General features: G+C 42.4%; 1 pseudogene; it reads right to left on the bottom strand.

Moving 5' to 3' along the window:
- Positions 1-6,903: 6,903 nt before the first annotated feature.
- Positions 6,904-11,157, bottom strand: LOC133087051 (Fc receptor-like protein 2; annotated as a pseudogene).
- Between the last annotated feature and the right edge of the window lie 5,795 nt (positions 11,158-16,952).

Here is a 16,952-nt window from a genome sequence, read left to right as displayed (position 1 = left end):
GTTATTGAGGTTCTCATGAAGTTAGGATGAAAAATTTATAAGAAGTGGATGTTCAAAGAATAATATCCCCATGGATATTCTCTACAATTTAAGGAGAAAAATAAGGGTATAGACCCAATTAGTCATATTCTAAGATGCCCAAGTTACTATCTTTAGTAGACTCTTGTTATTTACTTATTTGATCTCTTGAGTACAACACACCCTTCTTATCATCACTTTGATTTCCTTTTAGGTGGACTAACCCAACGTATGGTCTTGGTGGGAAATAGGGCAGCCTCTCCTTTTAAAAGCCCAGGGAACAAGATTATTCCATCCCCTATTCCTGGGTTGTCAAGAGATGGGTGTGTGACCTAGGCTCGGTCAGTCAGTCCTTTGCCCCGGGACTTTGCAGCTTGAGCTGGTGGCATTAGGGTGCGGGGTTGCTGCGGTGGACAGGTCCGTGTGTGGATCACAACATTTCTGTAGCATGACATTTGCTGTGGTCCCTACTGCTTGGGCCTCCCACTCTCTCTTGTTCCTATTCATTTCCGAAGCCCAGTCCTCCCATTTTCTGAGTCTCTGACATACTTTCAGTAAAGTATCCCCTTTTTGAAAAGAGAGCCAGAATTGATTTCTGTTGCTAGAACCAAGAACCCTGACTAAAATATTACCTGAAGACTGGAGAAGAGACGTGAGCTTTCTGCAAAGTCTACTCCATTGATTAGAATACATAAGGGTATGCAGAATGCATGTAGGGTTCTAGGTATGTGCCTATGTTTGAAAAAAGGGGGTAGTAGCAACATGGGTAAAATTCACTAGAAACCTCTTGATAAATTGTTTTTGGAATGTCTGTAAGAGACAATCTTTCCCATAATAATGATGATAACAATAATTCAAATATTAAAATTACCACTTATTACATGCCTTCTTTACAAAAGACATTTATTTCTTAGAAGGTCTCAATCTTTTAATAGCCCTATGAGATAAGAGCATTTACTCCCATTTTATAGGTAAGATAACCGAGGTTCAGAGAGGATAATAATTTCCCAAGGTCAGACAACTGGTAAAAAATCAGTCAACATTCCCCTCCAGTCCAAATCTTGTTCTCTTTTTGTTCTACAAGGTCATCTCTCTTCCAAAAACAGAGGGGGGAAGATTCTAGCCCAAAATATACCTTGTGAACCTCATATTGCTAAGTCTCTGCAGTTATCTTTTTTAACCACCGTGTCAACCAGACATTCTCAGACCCTCATTTTATTTTTAGATCTCACTGGTTTGTAACTTACTGACAGTTGCATGTCAGGATTGCTGGCTCCAGAGCACAGAGGCAAGTGCTGCTAGGTGGAGTATGCATGCTCTTATTCCAAACACACCATCCTCCTTTTTGTTGACCTAGATAGTCCTTTGTGCTTTGTATTTTTGCTAGGGTTCTCCAGAGAAACAGAACCAGTCGAATATATGTAGGTATATCAAAAGAGATTTATTATGAGGGATGGACTCACATGATTAAGAAAGCTAAGAAGTCTCATGATCTACTGTCCGCAAGCTGGAGGCCCAGGAAAGCCAGTGGTGTAGTTCCAGTCCAAACCTGAAGGCCTGAGAGCCCCTGGAGCCAGTGGTGTAACCAGTCTGAGTCTGAAGGCCCAAGAACCAGGAGTGCTGATGTCCGAAGGCAGGAGCAGATCAATGTCCCAACTCAAGCCCCTTCTCCACATTCTTGTTCTAATCTGGCAGTCAACAGATTGGATGATGCTCACCTACATTAATGAGGCTGGGTCTTCTATACTCAGTCTACTGATTCAAATGCTAACCTCTCCCAGAAACACCTTCACAGATACACCCACAATTAATATTCTACCAGTGATCTGGGCATCCCTGAGCCCAGTCCTGTCGACAAATAAAATTAACCATTGCTTATCTCAACTTCACTGGAGGTAGTTGTCAGGTTTTCCTTTCTTCTTTTTTTTTTTTCTCCTTCCCTTTGTCTATGACCTTTTTATTATTTCTGCAGTGACCAGGGGCTGTTTGACTCATCATTTCTCCTTTTCAGAGTTTATTTTCCTCCCTTTTGTTTCAGAAATATATGCCTTGTCTAATTTGCCTAAAGTTTCTGGAAACATTTCAAAGATTTAAAATTTTCATGCAATCCAGAGCAAAGAGGCTGAAGGTAGTGTATGGTAGGAAGTAAAGGTGGGGATAAGGAAGATAGGAGAGACAGTCTGTGGTATTTAGGGGACCATGGACTTTGAAAATTTTGGAATAAAAGGGACAGGTCTCTGCTTTCAGGGACAGTGCAGTAAACTTTCTGTAAAGGCAGATTTATATTGGTCTCAATTATTTTGTATTTCTTGGTATGAAAGCCTCATTTCATAACTATTCGAAATCTCTAGGACTAGGGATTAAATGGATATGAAATTAAGGCTGATGGTATATAAAGAACGATTCTGGAAAGAATATTTACGCTTAAATTGCCTAAGAAAGTCATTTCTTTTTCTTTTAAATTTATGTGAAATTGAAAGTTAATCTAGAAGCAGTATTAAGAATTAATTTGGGTTTTGGTACAGAGTGAGGAAAGAAACCCTTTAGCTAGGAACTTAATGGCTTTGAGGTAGTTTTTCATATAATTAAGCTACATTAACGTAATATAATGTAGTCTGACTACATTACTGTAGTAGAAGCGGATGAATATAAAAATATATTACCATTGATACAGGAAGTCATTGCGAGAGTTTGTCTTTCACAACTAGTTTTTTTATTCCAATTAGAATTACTTATGCTACCTTATTATGTTTAATTTATTGATTTATTCTAGCCTCATGAAGCTAGAATATATATAAAAATATATATGACGATCAAGACTTAAATGTATGTCGAAAGATGAAAGGTGAAGAAATGGGGTAAACTAGTAAAACAAAGCCAGGAGTGGAATTAGAACATGACACGCATACCGCAAGGTCTTGCCTGATGGTAAAAGTGCTTGAAAGTTCAGGTCCTTGTTTCTTGTGACCAAAGCAAAGAGGGCAAGATCATGAGTTGACGCTGTTCAGGAATGTTGTTAAGAGAAATCAGATCTTGCTCTGGCTCGAGGATTCACTGGACAGCAGAATCACAGTTTCTGACAGGGACACCAATTTTGCAGTGTGAGTGGCTGAGGCTACATCTCCTCCCACTGCTTGCCAAGTTGAGAGCCCTCTCTCACAATTAAACTCAAGGATTCTTCAAAGTCTCCCCCACGGGCCCTGCGACTTGCTAACGGAGGCCCAAGGCTTCTGCTTACTGTGTGCAGGTGCTGACTGCAAAGCTGGCCCTCAGGGGATTTGTGGGCAGCTCCTACTCACAAGGGTCCCCTTGCCTTTGTGTCCTGTCTGTGACCTGGGTCTCCTGGCTGAGGGCCCCTGGCCTGTTCTGGCTCCACCTCAGGGTGGGATAGGGATAGTCTGGATGAGGGCATGAAGAAAACTGGAAAGATGGCTCCAACAGCAACGCCTGGTCCCTGAAGGAAACGCAGGGTCTGGGTCACAGGCAGGTCATGGGGACTGGATATTCTCATAACCTTCTCTAGCATCCTCATGGCGTACTTCTTAGCCCTGACTTTCCTTGCTCAGTCCCTGGCAAATAATTCTTTTCCTTGAAATAATGGCTGAGGAGTCCTGGGAGAGAAGTACACGGTTTTCTTGGTGGGTACCTGAAGATCCCAGTGATCTGAGTCAAGGTCAAGACATGCCTGCAGGACCTGTTCTGACTCACTGCAGGTGCCTCTCAGGCTCCTTTCATGCTCAGATGAGGCTTCTGGAGGCTGCCCTTTCCCCACCTTAGGACAGACAACGGAGGAATTCTGAGGGGAAAAAGCTCATGAGAGAAAGGAAGTTACTGTTTTTGTTGAGGGCCCACTGTGTCTAATGCATTGAACTACGTGCTTCATTGAGGGAGAATAAGTCCTGGGAAGAGACAAGCCAGGAACATGGACCCACTTGCCTTCCAGACGTGTTCCTAGGTGCTCTGCTGGGGAGGAAATTAGAAAATCATGAGCAGTGAAAAACAGCAAGCCTCTTACAGCCGTCCTTAAACCATCCCCCAGCGTTTCAGCCTCTCTCCCAAGACAGGAAAGAGACACAATAGCAGCAGGCTCTGAAAGATTCAGCCATCAGGAGAGACCCACATTGTCTTCTCATGTGCAGGGCGATGACTGCTTTCAGTGCCAAGGGACAGACTTTGCTGCTCTGGAAAGCTCTGCTGTGCCTAGCAGCCCACTTACCCCCTCAGCTCCAGTGAAGACAAAAGTATTGCCCCAAAGCTCACCTGCACCCTTCTGTCCCTGCTGGGTGCTCCAGACCTGGGGATAAACCACTCACGGACACACTGGATTCACTGAAAGAGGGGACAAGATTAGACAAGTGGTGGTGGTCAAGGACTCACACAGGCGCTTTTCCCAACCACATGCTTCATACTTACCTTGACAACCCCAAATGAGTCTCAGCAGGACCTGGGATGTCGAGGACATCCTTACAAGCCTCACCTCATTGGCCCTTTCCCTACACCTTTCCTCACCTGGAGCCCTGACCTAACAGCAGTATTCACCATTGCTATACACAGGCTCCTGGTCCCTGGCTGGGGCAGGTGAGCTAGAGTAGAGGCATCCCGGGAGACCTGGGCTGAAAGTTTCTGAAAGCACAGAAATATGTGTCGGTCCTTGAGACAGTGAATTAGGAGGAGAAGAAAGGCTGGCCAGGGGGCTTAAGTGTGGACAGAGTTTCAGAGGATTCAGTACCCAGAAAGGCATGGAGTGTTGCAAGGTAGGGCTAGAAAGGGGGAGGGATGCAGAACATGACACGTTCAAATTTCAATTTTTGAGCCATTTTCCAAGTTCTCCATTTTGAGTGTTAAATAAGTCAGAAGGAGAGTTCCAGCATCCTTTGCACACTAGATGTTGAATAAATGAACCAACACATAAATATGGACTAGACACAGAGACCTCACCTGTGGGGGTCGGCATCATAACCTGCTCCTGTGAGGCGGGGAAGAACTAGTGTTTGCCAAGGGGAAGCTCTCTCGAGGATGGATTTGGCATAAAAGGAGTCCACTCATTTCACGTATCAGTAGATGATGGTCTGGAAGGCCCCTTGCTGGGAAGTTTACAGTCAGAATAAGCATCCCATATTCTACGTGACCCCCTGCTCCCGGCACAGTGCCTGGCATTGAATTAGTGCTTAATATATGTCAGTGGAATGAATGAAAAATGTGAAATGCCTGTCTTCCCAGGGGCAGACAGCAGGTGCTTTACACCTGGAAAATTTAGCGATTTGCCTACTGGCTGTGTAACCTAAGCAAATCACTTAGCTTCTGTAGACCTTGGTGTGCTCTTTATGAGTATAGCGTAATTCATTAAACATGAGATCTGGGGCCACACTTCTTCAGCCAGCCTGTAGTTGGGTCGCTTTAGGGTTACTCATCATTCCTGTACCTCTTGTTTCTGTATTTGTGAAATGGGGAAAACAGTAATAATAATAACATCTCTCAAATGAAGATTAAATTAGTCAATGCATGCTAAAGTGATGCTAACAGCATTTGACACACGGTGAAGATATTGCTACTATTTTTTTAATTATTATTATTTTGTTAGTTTTACGAATTAGCCCAAACCTGGCTGTGCTTTTGAGTTACTCAGGGAATTAAATAAATACCATTTCTTGATCCTCATTTCCAAACATTCAGGTTCAGTAAGTCTGGGCTGGGATCAGATATTTGTTTATTCTATGGCTGAGTCTGTTGTGCAGCCAGATTTATTGACTCCAGGGCTCTGCTGCTTAACCCTATGGGATGCTGTCTCTATAGACAACAACGTGAATGGCATCCCCCGGAGCTGTACTGTGTGGTGACTCTGACTTGGTTTCTTCCAGTCTTAAGAGGTTGTGATTCTGTTCTGTGTCCTAGACAGGCACAGTTCAGGGTAATCCTATAGCATACATTCAAGACATACTTGATTTTGAAATTAAGGGACCCACAGTTTTGAATTCTTGAGGATTTTAATTATTTGGCCATCACTGATTTGCTTTGCACAAGTAATAGACAGTCTTGCCTGGAAGGTTTAAAAAGTGAATATTTAAATGAAATAAACATGAACTTTAAGAGGTACCCTTAGCAGGCAGGGTAGTCTTCATCCTGCTGGAGTCTATATTCTTCCTTCCTCTGTCCTGAAAATAAGGCACTTGAAAACACTCTAAATACCCTTCAAGGCCATGGAGATCTGCAACCACTTGTTTGGTGTGTGCCGGGCTCCCTTCTGTCCCTCTGGTTAGTATCTTCATGGGGACATTTCGCTCTGAAGGTCTTCTGCAGTCTCTTGGCACAGGGCATTTTAATAGGCTCCTTTTGTGACTGGGGATATTAAGTGAGGGCCGGGGTCCTTTTCCTTCCCTGTGTTAGGATTTTCTCTAATTTTGACATTGTCTTTATGTGAGCTTGCTGGATACCTGGAGGGCTCCTAAGGATGGAAGTGTTGTCCTTGGCACTAATATGCTGGGCGCCCCTAATCCATCTAGTAAGTGCATTATGGCATAATATTACAAGAACCTTTTTTAAAAAAGGTAAAAGTAGTGGAAAGACTTCCCAGAGAGAAACTTCAAAAGCCTCTCTTGGGATTAACAGCTCTTCTTAGGGCATAAGAATTGAAAAAGGTGATGGAAGGGGGCTGAATTGGGAGAGGAAATGTGATTATTCCATTGTGGGTAAAGGACCTAGCCTATATTAATTTTGGAACAAGTGACTTCTTGGAGTCAAGGTAGTGATATCTGATTGTCTGTTGTCAAGATTTTAGCTGGCTCTGTGTGTCCAATAAAGTCTTCTTCTGGGGGGAGGCACCCCTCACCTATTAGATGACAATTGTGTTTGGTTCATGAGGTTTGGGTGAGGTTGCCTCCTCCTTCCTTACTCCTGTGAAGGGTGGGACATGTGCCATTCATGCTCCAGGCTGGCTCGTCCCAAGTTCTCCTTGAGACTTCTGCAGGAGCCATCTGGATCCTGAGCATTAAACAAGAGGCAGGCTGGGAGTAGCCAGCACCCTCCTGCTACCAAGAGGGCAGCCTAGGACCTGTCTCTGTGTGAGTACAAGCTGAGGTAAGCAAGCTGTGGCTGACTTCTATCTACTTATGTTTTCCACGGGCCTTGATTCTCTACTTGCATTTCATTCTTCTCTAATTGTCAATGTTTTTGTCACAAGCTTTCTCAAGTCCTTCATGGAATGAATTAGAGGTATAACTAAATGAGTAAATGAAGTAAGACATTTTATATAAAATGATTGTGTACTTCATGTTATCCTCAGAATGCCTCTATGAGGGCAAGGAGAGGATGCGTTAATATCCCCATTTTCAGAGAAAGAAAATGAAGGTCAGAGAGATAAAATCATTGTCTTGGTAGGTTTTTAATATATCCCACCCAGCAAGTGGCAGAACTGTGGCTAGAACTCATCTCTTTACTTCCAATCCAAGGCTCTTTCTATTATATTATACATTATCATATATAATTATGCATAATATAGTATATTATAATATATTACAATTAATATGCCAGTTATACTGTATTTAATATACCCATTGTATTATATTCTATAGTACTTAGAATACTCAGATTATTTCTTTTAAAATCTAGTACCCTGTTGTATTTCTCTTGTCTATGCATCTTCATGGAGATTGTTTCTAACCCATAGATATTTTGTCAGAGTTCTATTGAATAAACAAATGTAAATGGGCAATCAGTCTCACTTGAACTCACATATGTAAAGCACTTTCTTGGAGGGTTGAATTACTTTAACTGACAGCCTCACTCACTGGGTGGTAGCTTCCAGACTATGTGTATGCCACCTGCTGCACCCAAGCAGCATTTTTGGTGATAATCAATGATAGAGCAACGAAGAGTAAAAGCAGAAGTTACAAACCTGACTTCCTCTGGAACCTTAAGTAAAAAACAGAGCAGCAGTTGCCAGGAAACCAAGCAGTGACTCCCCCCACCTCCCTGCCATCACTGTAGCCGGAAGATGGCTCTTGTCCTCTGCAGGTTCTGAGGAGAGAGGCCTGGGACTCAGGCTGGAAATCTGCGGATACTGCGGGGGAGGGGGTGTGAGGTCGGGGATGGGGCAGGGGTACCAGTGAGTTTTGCCTTAGTTTGAAATGGTTAAGTGGATGTTCAGTTATTTGTCCAATGACATGGAGTGTAGTCCACTCCTCTCAGGCTAGTGTGAGGCTGGTTGCTAACTTTCACAATTTCTGGTAGTCTCTATTTCCAGTATGAGTCACTGAGAAACCCCAATTTTTTTTTTTTTGGCTGTGGCACATGGCTTGTGGGATCTCAGTTGCCTGACCGGGGACTGAACCTGGGCCATGGCAGTGAAAGTGAGGAGGCCTAACCACTGGACCACCAGGGAATTCCCGAGGAGCCCCAATCTTAACCAAATGCCCTTTCTCATTGACCGGCATGCTTAGAGTCTTTCCTCTGGAAGGGAAGCGTGTAATCCAGGCTCAAGCAACACACAAATGACATTGAATAGCAGTGCCTCACTGCGCTGGGCCCCCAGGCCATTGTCAGCCTCACGGAGTAGTTTCCAGCATGTTCTGTGGTCAGAGAGAGAATGAAGGATGCTCCTCCTCCAAATGGGGCCGAGCTGGTCCCCAGGCTGACATCCTCATGACAAAACCAGTACAGGATGGGGGAGAGCCTCTCCGGGCCTCACAGGGAAGCTCCATCGCATTCCCCACCACATCCTGGGCTCCGGGAGCCCTGAGGGTGAGGACAGGGCGACACACAGGACCTGAGGGGGACCGCGGGCTGTCAGAGAGGGTCTCTTCCTCTTGACAGTTCACCACCTACCCCTGCCTCTGTTCCCACATTCCAGATTTAATCCTTAGATCAGGGCTGTCCAACAGAACTTCCTGCAATGGTGGAAATGCTCTATATCTGTGCTGCTCAGTATGGCAGCCACTACCCGCATATGGCTGTTGTGCACTTGATATGTGACTAGTGTGAATAAAAGAGAAAATTTTTTATTTTAATTAATTTAAATGTAAACAGCCAAATGTGATGAGTGGCCACTGTATTGAATAGCACAGCTGTAGAGGCATTTACCCCAGAGCTGTGAGGATGAATTCCAGGAAACCTTTCTCCGGCTGGCTGACAGCATCAGTGTTCTTTCATCTCTTTCATCTTACTATCTTATTTTTTTCTACCGAATTTGTAGTTCCCCGAAAGCAGCTATTCATTTTGGAAGGTCTGCCTTTGTCAGAAAAGAATTATCTCTTCATAGCTCTGGTCCCTATGATCACCTTAAAGTGTTCTCATGACCCAAAGGGTCCCTGAGCCCAGTTTGAGTACCTCTGACTGAACTGTGGGTGGGTGAAACTCACTTCTCACAGTGGTATTTACTGCCTCACTCTGGATGAGGCCATAGCTGTTGTCAGCTGTAGAGTAGTATCCCCCAGCCTGGCCCTCCGTGATAACAAGGATTTACAACTCTGCTCCCTGGAAATGCCAAGTTTTTGTCCCCAAACTCTCCTTCACGTCCCCTCTGTGTCAGGAAAAGGTGATGTCCCCTGCGCCTTCAGACACAGAGCAGACAAGGACCAGTGTCTTCCTTTCAATCACCTGCCCTTTGGGGGCAGAGTTTCCATGGAGACACAAGACACAGGGATCCCTGTGTGAATAGGAGACAGCAGGTGAGGCTTGACTCTTGAGAACATCAAGGCTGAAGTGGTTGGTATCACCCTAAAAGTGACAGCAGATGGAGTTGGAAATTTTGAGCAAGATCAGAAAAGAGAGATCTTTGTAGAGTACGAATTGAGGATGCTGGGTGTCAATCCTGAGTATATTTCTGTGGGAAGCAAGATTCTTACTTCTCAGCCTTCAGTCACATGAGGTTCCTCATCTCATAATGTACTCATTTCAGGAGCTTATTTCCCCTAGGGGGCCAGGGTGGGCAACACCAGGGAAAAATCCTTGGGCTTGTGCTTGGTGACAATGGGTAGAAGTCTTGTGTTGAGAACTAGGAAGAATAATGGAAAATATTAGCCCTCCTTTAAAGGGACATCACGCAAGATGATAAACTGCTTCTCTCCCTTCTTTTCAGACCTACCTGAAGACCCTCTGCTTCAATACTATCTTCTCTAATTGCTCCGATATAAAATGGGTCTCTCTGTTCTCTCAAATCCTATTGTATTGGATTTGGTACTAGGCTACTCTCTAGCTGACTGTCAGCTCCCTGCAAAGCTTCTATAGCATAATAATAGGCACCCAGTATATATCTGATTATATTACAATAGGAAAGGTAAAGTTAAGAGGAATGTGGTGGACATTCTGAAGTTTTATGATTCTTGAAGCCTCTCGGTAACCTTTCCAGTCCTAAAGCACTATTAGAAATGAGAGGAGCTCAGGATAGCCTCAGGATCTCTCTGGAACAGACCCCCATCCCCATCTTATGGGAAAAGAAGGAACTAAGGTCTGAATACTGCCCTGCCCTACCTCCCCTTTTGCAGCCCCAGTGTCCCTTTTCACCAAAACTCACTCTGCACATAAATTTGGAATCTCTGGCTCTGTTTCCAGACACAGGAAGTCACTTCTGTACCTTGTACCAGGAAGACCCTGAGTCTTCTTTCCACCTGGCAGTGATCTGGAGCTTTGGGGAACTGCTCCAGCATGACCCTAGGTCCTAGACATCTCTGAAGAGGTGAAATTGAAGTTGGGCATCTGACTCTGTGGAGAGAGCGGAGTCTCACAGGTTAGGGTTACTAGACTCTCCTTGGTGGGCCAGACGGTGTTAGCTGTCAGCACAGGAGGCGGAAACAGCTCTAAAGAGAAGAACAGACATAATCCCAGGGCAGCGAGGCTCAGAGCACCTGGAGAGACTCATCTATGTTCTCAGCACTATCAAATAAGTCTTACAAAACCAAGTCAATAGAATCACCACCCAACTCCCTGGCGCAACTGAAGTATCATAATTTCTACCCATGGCTTTCTAGGGAAGCTTGATGAGCACACCCTCTGCCTCCCCGCTCCTTGACGAGCCTTGTTTGCACCCAACCCTGCTATACCTGGAGTGTAGTCATTACCTTGAATTTTGACCCTTACAAGGATTGAAGTTCTTTGCCACAGAGATACATAACCTTTCTCAGAAAGCAGCGCAATTATATAAGCCATTGTATCTGGAGACCGCTTTTGGTATGCTGAAGCTTGAGTTCCTTGTAAAAGCAGCAAGTTTTTTTCTTTTTTTTTTTTAACATCTTTATTGGAGTATAATTGCTTTACAATGGTGTGTTAGTTTCTGCTTTATAACAAAGTGAATCAGCTATACATATACATATACCCCCATATCTCCTCCCTCTTGCGTCTCCCTCCCACCCTCCCCATCCCACCCCTCTAGGTGGTCACAAAGTACCGAGCTGATCTCCCTGTGCTATGCGGCTGTTTCCCACTAGCTATCTATTTTACATTTGGTAGTGTATATATGTCCATGCCACTCTCTCACTTCATCCCAGCTTACCCTTCCTCCTCCCCGTGTCCTCAAGTCCATTCTCTATGTCAAGCTGCAAGTTTTTCCCCATCCTTGTAGTAAATCATTTCATTCAATTCCCCTCCCTCCCTTCCCCAGCAACTCAGAATCACTCTATCCCCTTCAAAGATAGAGTGTGGGACCTGGAGAATCAGCCAGTCTGCAACAGACAGTAGACACTCAATTCACTCCTTGATTTTCCATCCTCTGGGTGCCTGTTGATATCTTGCACTCACTTTCCCCACAAAACCTATCCATTCATAGTTTCTTCAATGACAGTTTTGCTTTTTCCTCATGAATTTTACCCTTCACTCAGGAGCAGATGATTTCTGAAGACTGACTCTCCTCTCCCTCACCTGAAGAGACTACCAGGTACACAGGGTCACTGGGACTCAAGTTCAGGGTACAGCACTGGTGCTTTCCAGCACGTGTCTCTTAAATAGCATTTGAAATGAAATTTTTAGTCCATATTCTTTCATAGGCTCATCATGCTCTCTCTGTTCCTGGGTAGAGGGATGCTTTGCATGTCATTGTTACCACTGTGCCTTGGAAGATGGTGGTCCATGGAGGATGGAAGAGAGCACAGCTTTTGGTTGGGCAGCAGATGGAAGGAACCTGTCATGAATCAAGTTTCCACTGGGCGCCAGGCACCTAGTTATACTCTTTACGTGAGGTCACTGAATCCTCACGAATACCCGTGGGGTCATTATCATCATGTCTTATTTGTAAACATGTAAGTCAGTGGGGGATCAGGCCATTTTGCCCATGGTCACAGAGCTAGAATGTAGCAAAGATAGGATTTGAACCTCATTCGCTGAATTTTAAGGCCATAGTCTTTCTACTATACCATGCTGTCTGCTTGAGAAAGAAAGAGACAGAGAAAGAAAGAGAAAGAGACCCTAAGTTTGGATTGGCTGCTAAAACCCTCATCCCTTGCTTGGCTGGTGCCAAGGAAGTGAGGAGCCCACATTGCTCTGGGGTAGTTATGGGACTTTCTCATATGATTCTTTATGAGTATCAGGGCCTGAAATGAATCAGACGAATGAGTAAACATTTCCTCCTCTCACACCCCAAAACAGCTCTGACTCTTGCTCAGACCAGGAAATAACAAGTAGAGACAGGGTCAATATGAAATATTGAGTTTGTAGGTAAAAAGGATGGAAATGACAGGAGTTTGTTCTGAGCCTGGATCAAAGATTTGGGTGAGACATTTCCTGTGAATATTTCTGTCCGAGCTGCCTCCTTGTTCCTAAAATGGACTTCCAGCTGGGGTGCTCCCAGGAGACTTCGTGCACCTGCAGCCAGGTGAAGACACCGTCTCCTTACCTGCCTTTCCTTTGTCATGTGCGTCCTCCTCCTTTTGCAGAAGAGGTCAGAAAGTAAACTCTTGAGCAGAGCAGAGCAGGAAGGTGCCAGGAACAGAGAGGTAGATAGGACTAGAATGACGGCCTAGGGGAAAGGGGGACACTTCCCTGCAGCTGTGGGGAGAAGGATTGGTACAAGCTTCCCCAGGCTCCTGTGCTGGGCACTATAACTCCAAGGCCATGAAGAAGAAACAAATAGGAACTTGCAGGACTCTCCTCAGCCAGGAACTGCAAAAGAGAGAGACATGAGAAATTAGCACAGTACAGGGATCCCGTCCTCAGCTGCACACTCACACTTTCTCTGCCTTTCTTTGCCTTCTTTATGTTGCCCTGTCCCTACCCAAACAGCCGATGGACACTTCTGCAGTTCATCATCAGGACCTATTGGCTACTCAGCAGTTCTCTTTTTTGGTCCCAGACGCTAGTGTGGAATAGCCCAGAGGCAAGAAGGACAGTGGAGAAAGACGTCTAGCCCTTCCCTTTCCTCGGCACTGGTCTCCCTTACCTGCTCTCTGGTTTGACTTTGTTGTCCAGAGAAGGGCTTAGCAGAAGTCTGATCTCACCAAGTTCTCATCTGGGGGATTGTCCCTTTATAACGGCACTCAGTGGAAGCAACTTCCTTGTTCACGCACTCATTTATTCAACAAGCGTTTGGTAAATACTTACTGTGCCAGGAGTGGGTCTAAATATTAGAGTTACCAAGAATAAGACACTGCCCCTACCCTCAAGAAAATTACAGTCTAATGGAGGAGATGTTAAGTTGATAAGAAATTACAATACAGTGTGATAGGGCTATGACAGTGGGAAGAGAGAGAATTGTTAAGAACACAGAAGTCGGTATCAAACTTCTCCTTTTTAAATAAAAAAGACCATTTATGTAGTTTTGCAATGTAACAGGGATATATCAGAGTAAAAATGCTAAGCCTACTATCAGAATTGAAGTTTGAAACTATTATTTTTCAAATATTTTAAATATTATTTATATTTAAAAAAATCTAACTGCCCATATATATTTTCAATTCCACTGCCCATCAGATTTCACTATTTCCTTCCACACATTTTTCGTGTATGTGTATTATCTTAACCTAATTTTAGTGCTTGTTAAGATACAGTTTAGAATTCTGTTTTCATTTCTTTGATATTATCATATTATAATGAATACAGTGAACATCATGGTGCATATTTTCTTCTCCATGCTCACCCCTTTATTTTAGATTCCCAGAACTGGGATTCCTAGGTCAACATACATGCCATTTTTTAACTGGCTTTCCAGATATGCTTTACCACTTCCGCTGTCAGGAGCAATGTGACTGCATCTGCTTCACTCAATCTTCCCGCACTGGGAAACTAGCATGTAGCCTTCTGGGATTATTGTTGCTGTTGCAAATTTATTGACTGTAAACTGTACCGCCATGTTTTAATCTGTGTTTCTTGAATGGATTTACTCATTCATACAAGAAATATTAATTGAGTGCAGCTATGTGCCAGGCACTCTGCTAGGTTTTAGGGATAAACAATGGTTTTTGTGAAGCGGATGATCAAGTAAGCAGCTGCTGCAGGAAGTGTCTTTTAGTAGATCATCATGATCTTTATCCATTTACCCAAAACATTTTCAAGTTTTTTTGCCAATTTATATGAATTCTTTACATCATATCTCAGCTCTTTGCCTTATTAGCTGTAAATATTTTCCAAAGGTAATACTCATTTTTATTATAGTTGTATTAGTATCATAATACAGAAATATCAAATGTTTATTTTAGAAAATCTTCTCTGAATTTTCTACTACTTCAATATTTAGGAAGACATAATCTGTATAAAAATCCAATACAGTTTTAATTCATTTTCCATGTTTTTGAGAATTAAAAAAATATACTTATTTCTTAATTATCTGGTTTACTTTAAAATTTACAGTGGAATCTGTAAATATCTATTGTGTGATGATGTCTACTTACCATAAATTAAGCTAATATGTAATTGAACGTATTTCTAGATTCCTATTATCTTCCATTGATCTATATTTATATCTTGTACCCATAACATAATCTTTTTATATTGTTCTAGAATCTATTTTTAAAATATATGAATTAGATTTCCAATGTTACTCTTTTAAAAAAAAATCTATTCTTTGATACTCTCACCAATAGATTTTTCCAGATAAGTTTTTGAACATTTTATTGAATTCCAAGGAAAATTCTGCAGGTAGTTTGATTGAAATTATATAGAATCTATAAATCAACTTGGGGAGAACTGACATCTTTATAACACTTCTACCTTAGTGCTCCTATCCAGACTAATGACATGTCTTCATTCATTGAAGTTTTCTTTGTACAGTTTTATAGATTTCCTTTTATAAGTCAGAAAACATTTTTATCACTCCTATTTTTTCACTTTTATGGCTATTTTAGATGGAATTTCTTTGCTATAATCTCAAACTAATATTTGATAATATTCAAAGATGTCACTGTTTTGGTTGTTTATCTTGAATCTTCCTAATTAATTCATATTCATGTACTTCAAACTATACCACATAAATGATATAATCAAGAATAGAGGCTGCATAGTTCATAACACAATAGCAAACAAGCAAATGCCAAATAAGTGTGGTGGGAATGAATAAAGAATGAATAATATATTTTAAATCTTGCCTTCCAATGTGTATGCCTCTTACTTTTGCTACTAATGTTAGTGTATTGGCAAAATTTAAAAACTATTACAAATAATAATGATAGCAAGCATCTTGGTTCTAGCTCCAATTTGAATGGCAATTTTAGTGTTGTTCTGTTATGTATAATATTGGCTGTCAATCTAGAACAGGTATTCTTTGTTATGTTAAGTAGGTAGTCTTCTGTTCTGTGATACTTATTTTAGGAATAGATATTGATTTTTTATACCTATTCTAATACTTTTGGCACCTGTTGTCACCATAATTTTTCTCCTATTTAGCATTTTGATGTGGTTAATATATAATAACTGTCGACTTATCTATTCTTCAATTCTGACACAAATTCTACTCGGTAGTAGTTAGTGTAAGATGAAAATACTTAACACAAGCAAATTGCTAGTGAGCACTCAAAAAATATTAACATTTCTATTGTCATCATTTTTATTTTGACACGCTGCTAAATTCTTATTTAAGAAGATAGGGGCCCACATTCCAAGGAAAGCTTTCCCAGTCCATTTTACCCCTAGAGAATGCCTGAGGGCAGAGCCCAAGGGAATTTTTATGGACATCTGAGACTAGTGCTCTGGCGACGCTGAACAATCCCTCCCATCCAGGTCTTGCTCTGTGGTGCCCACTCACCTAGAACCAGCAGCAAATCCACAGCAGCATGGAGTCTTGTTCCAGGAGACTCAGAAGCAGTTCCTCTTGGAAACTGACAGTTGTACTTGGATCTGAGGACAGAGGCTGTCCACAGTGGCACCAATAAGCATGGTCCAGAAGATTTTGAAAAGGGGAAGCCGAGGACACTGCTATTTGCTAATTGCCATTTCCTCTGCTGTGGGTCCTAAGGAAGTGAAATTGTTCTCTTGTTTATATATCTGCTTAAATATAGGTCAACAATGTAGCTAAAATAGTCAAGAAGTCATCCAGGAACTGTAAGACTTGGTATCCCATTGTAACAGTTCAAGTCTCCCTAGTTTCTGTGTCTGGGGGATTTCATTCATTCCTTTAACAATTATCTATTGCTTATTTACTGTGTCTCATGGGCTGAGTTATATAGGTGACCTATATCTCCCTGGCCATGTTGTGTTGAACGAAGCTAACGATCCCTGCCCTCATATAGTTTCTAGTCTATCAAAGCCTTGATAGAGAATGACATATCTATTTTCCTGTTAGGATCAAAAAACTTACTTGAACCTAAATGTAAGGCCAGACACTATCAAACTCTTAGAGGAAAACATAGGCAGAACACTCTATGACATAAATCACTGCAAGATCCTTTTTGACCCACCTCCTAGAGGAATGGAAATAAAAACAAAAATAAACAAATGGGACCTAATGAAACTTAAAAGCTTTTGCACAGCAAAGGAAACCATAAACAAGACCAAAAGACAACCCTCAGAATGGGAGAAAATAT

The sequence above is a fragment of the Eubalaena glacialis genome, chromosome 3 (assembly GCF_028564815.1).
Source record: "Eubalaena glacialis isolate mEubGla1 chromosome 3, mEubGla1.1.hap2.+ XY, whole genome shotgun sequence".
NCBI classification, from domain to species: Eukaryota; Metazoa; Chordata; class Mammalia; order Artiodactyla; family Balaenidae; genus Eubalaena; species Eubalaena glacialis.
The sequence above is the reverse complement of the archived record's forward strand: the minus strand, read 5'-3'. Positions and strand labels throughout refer to the sequence as shown.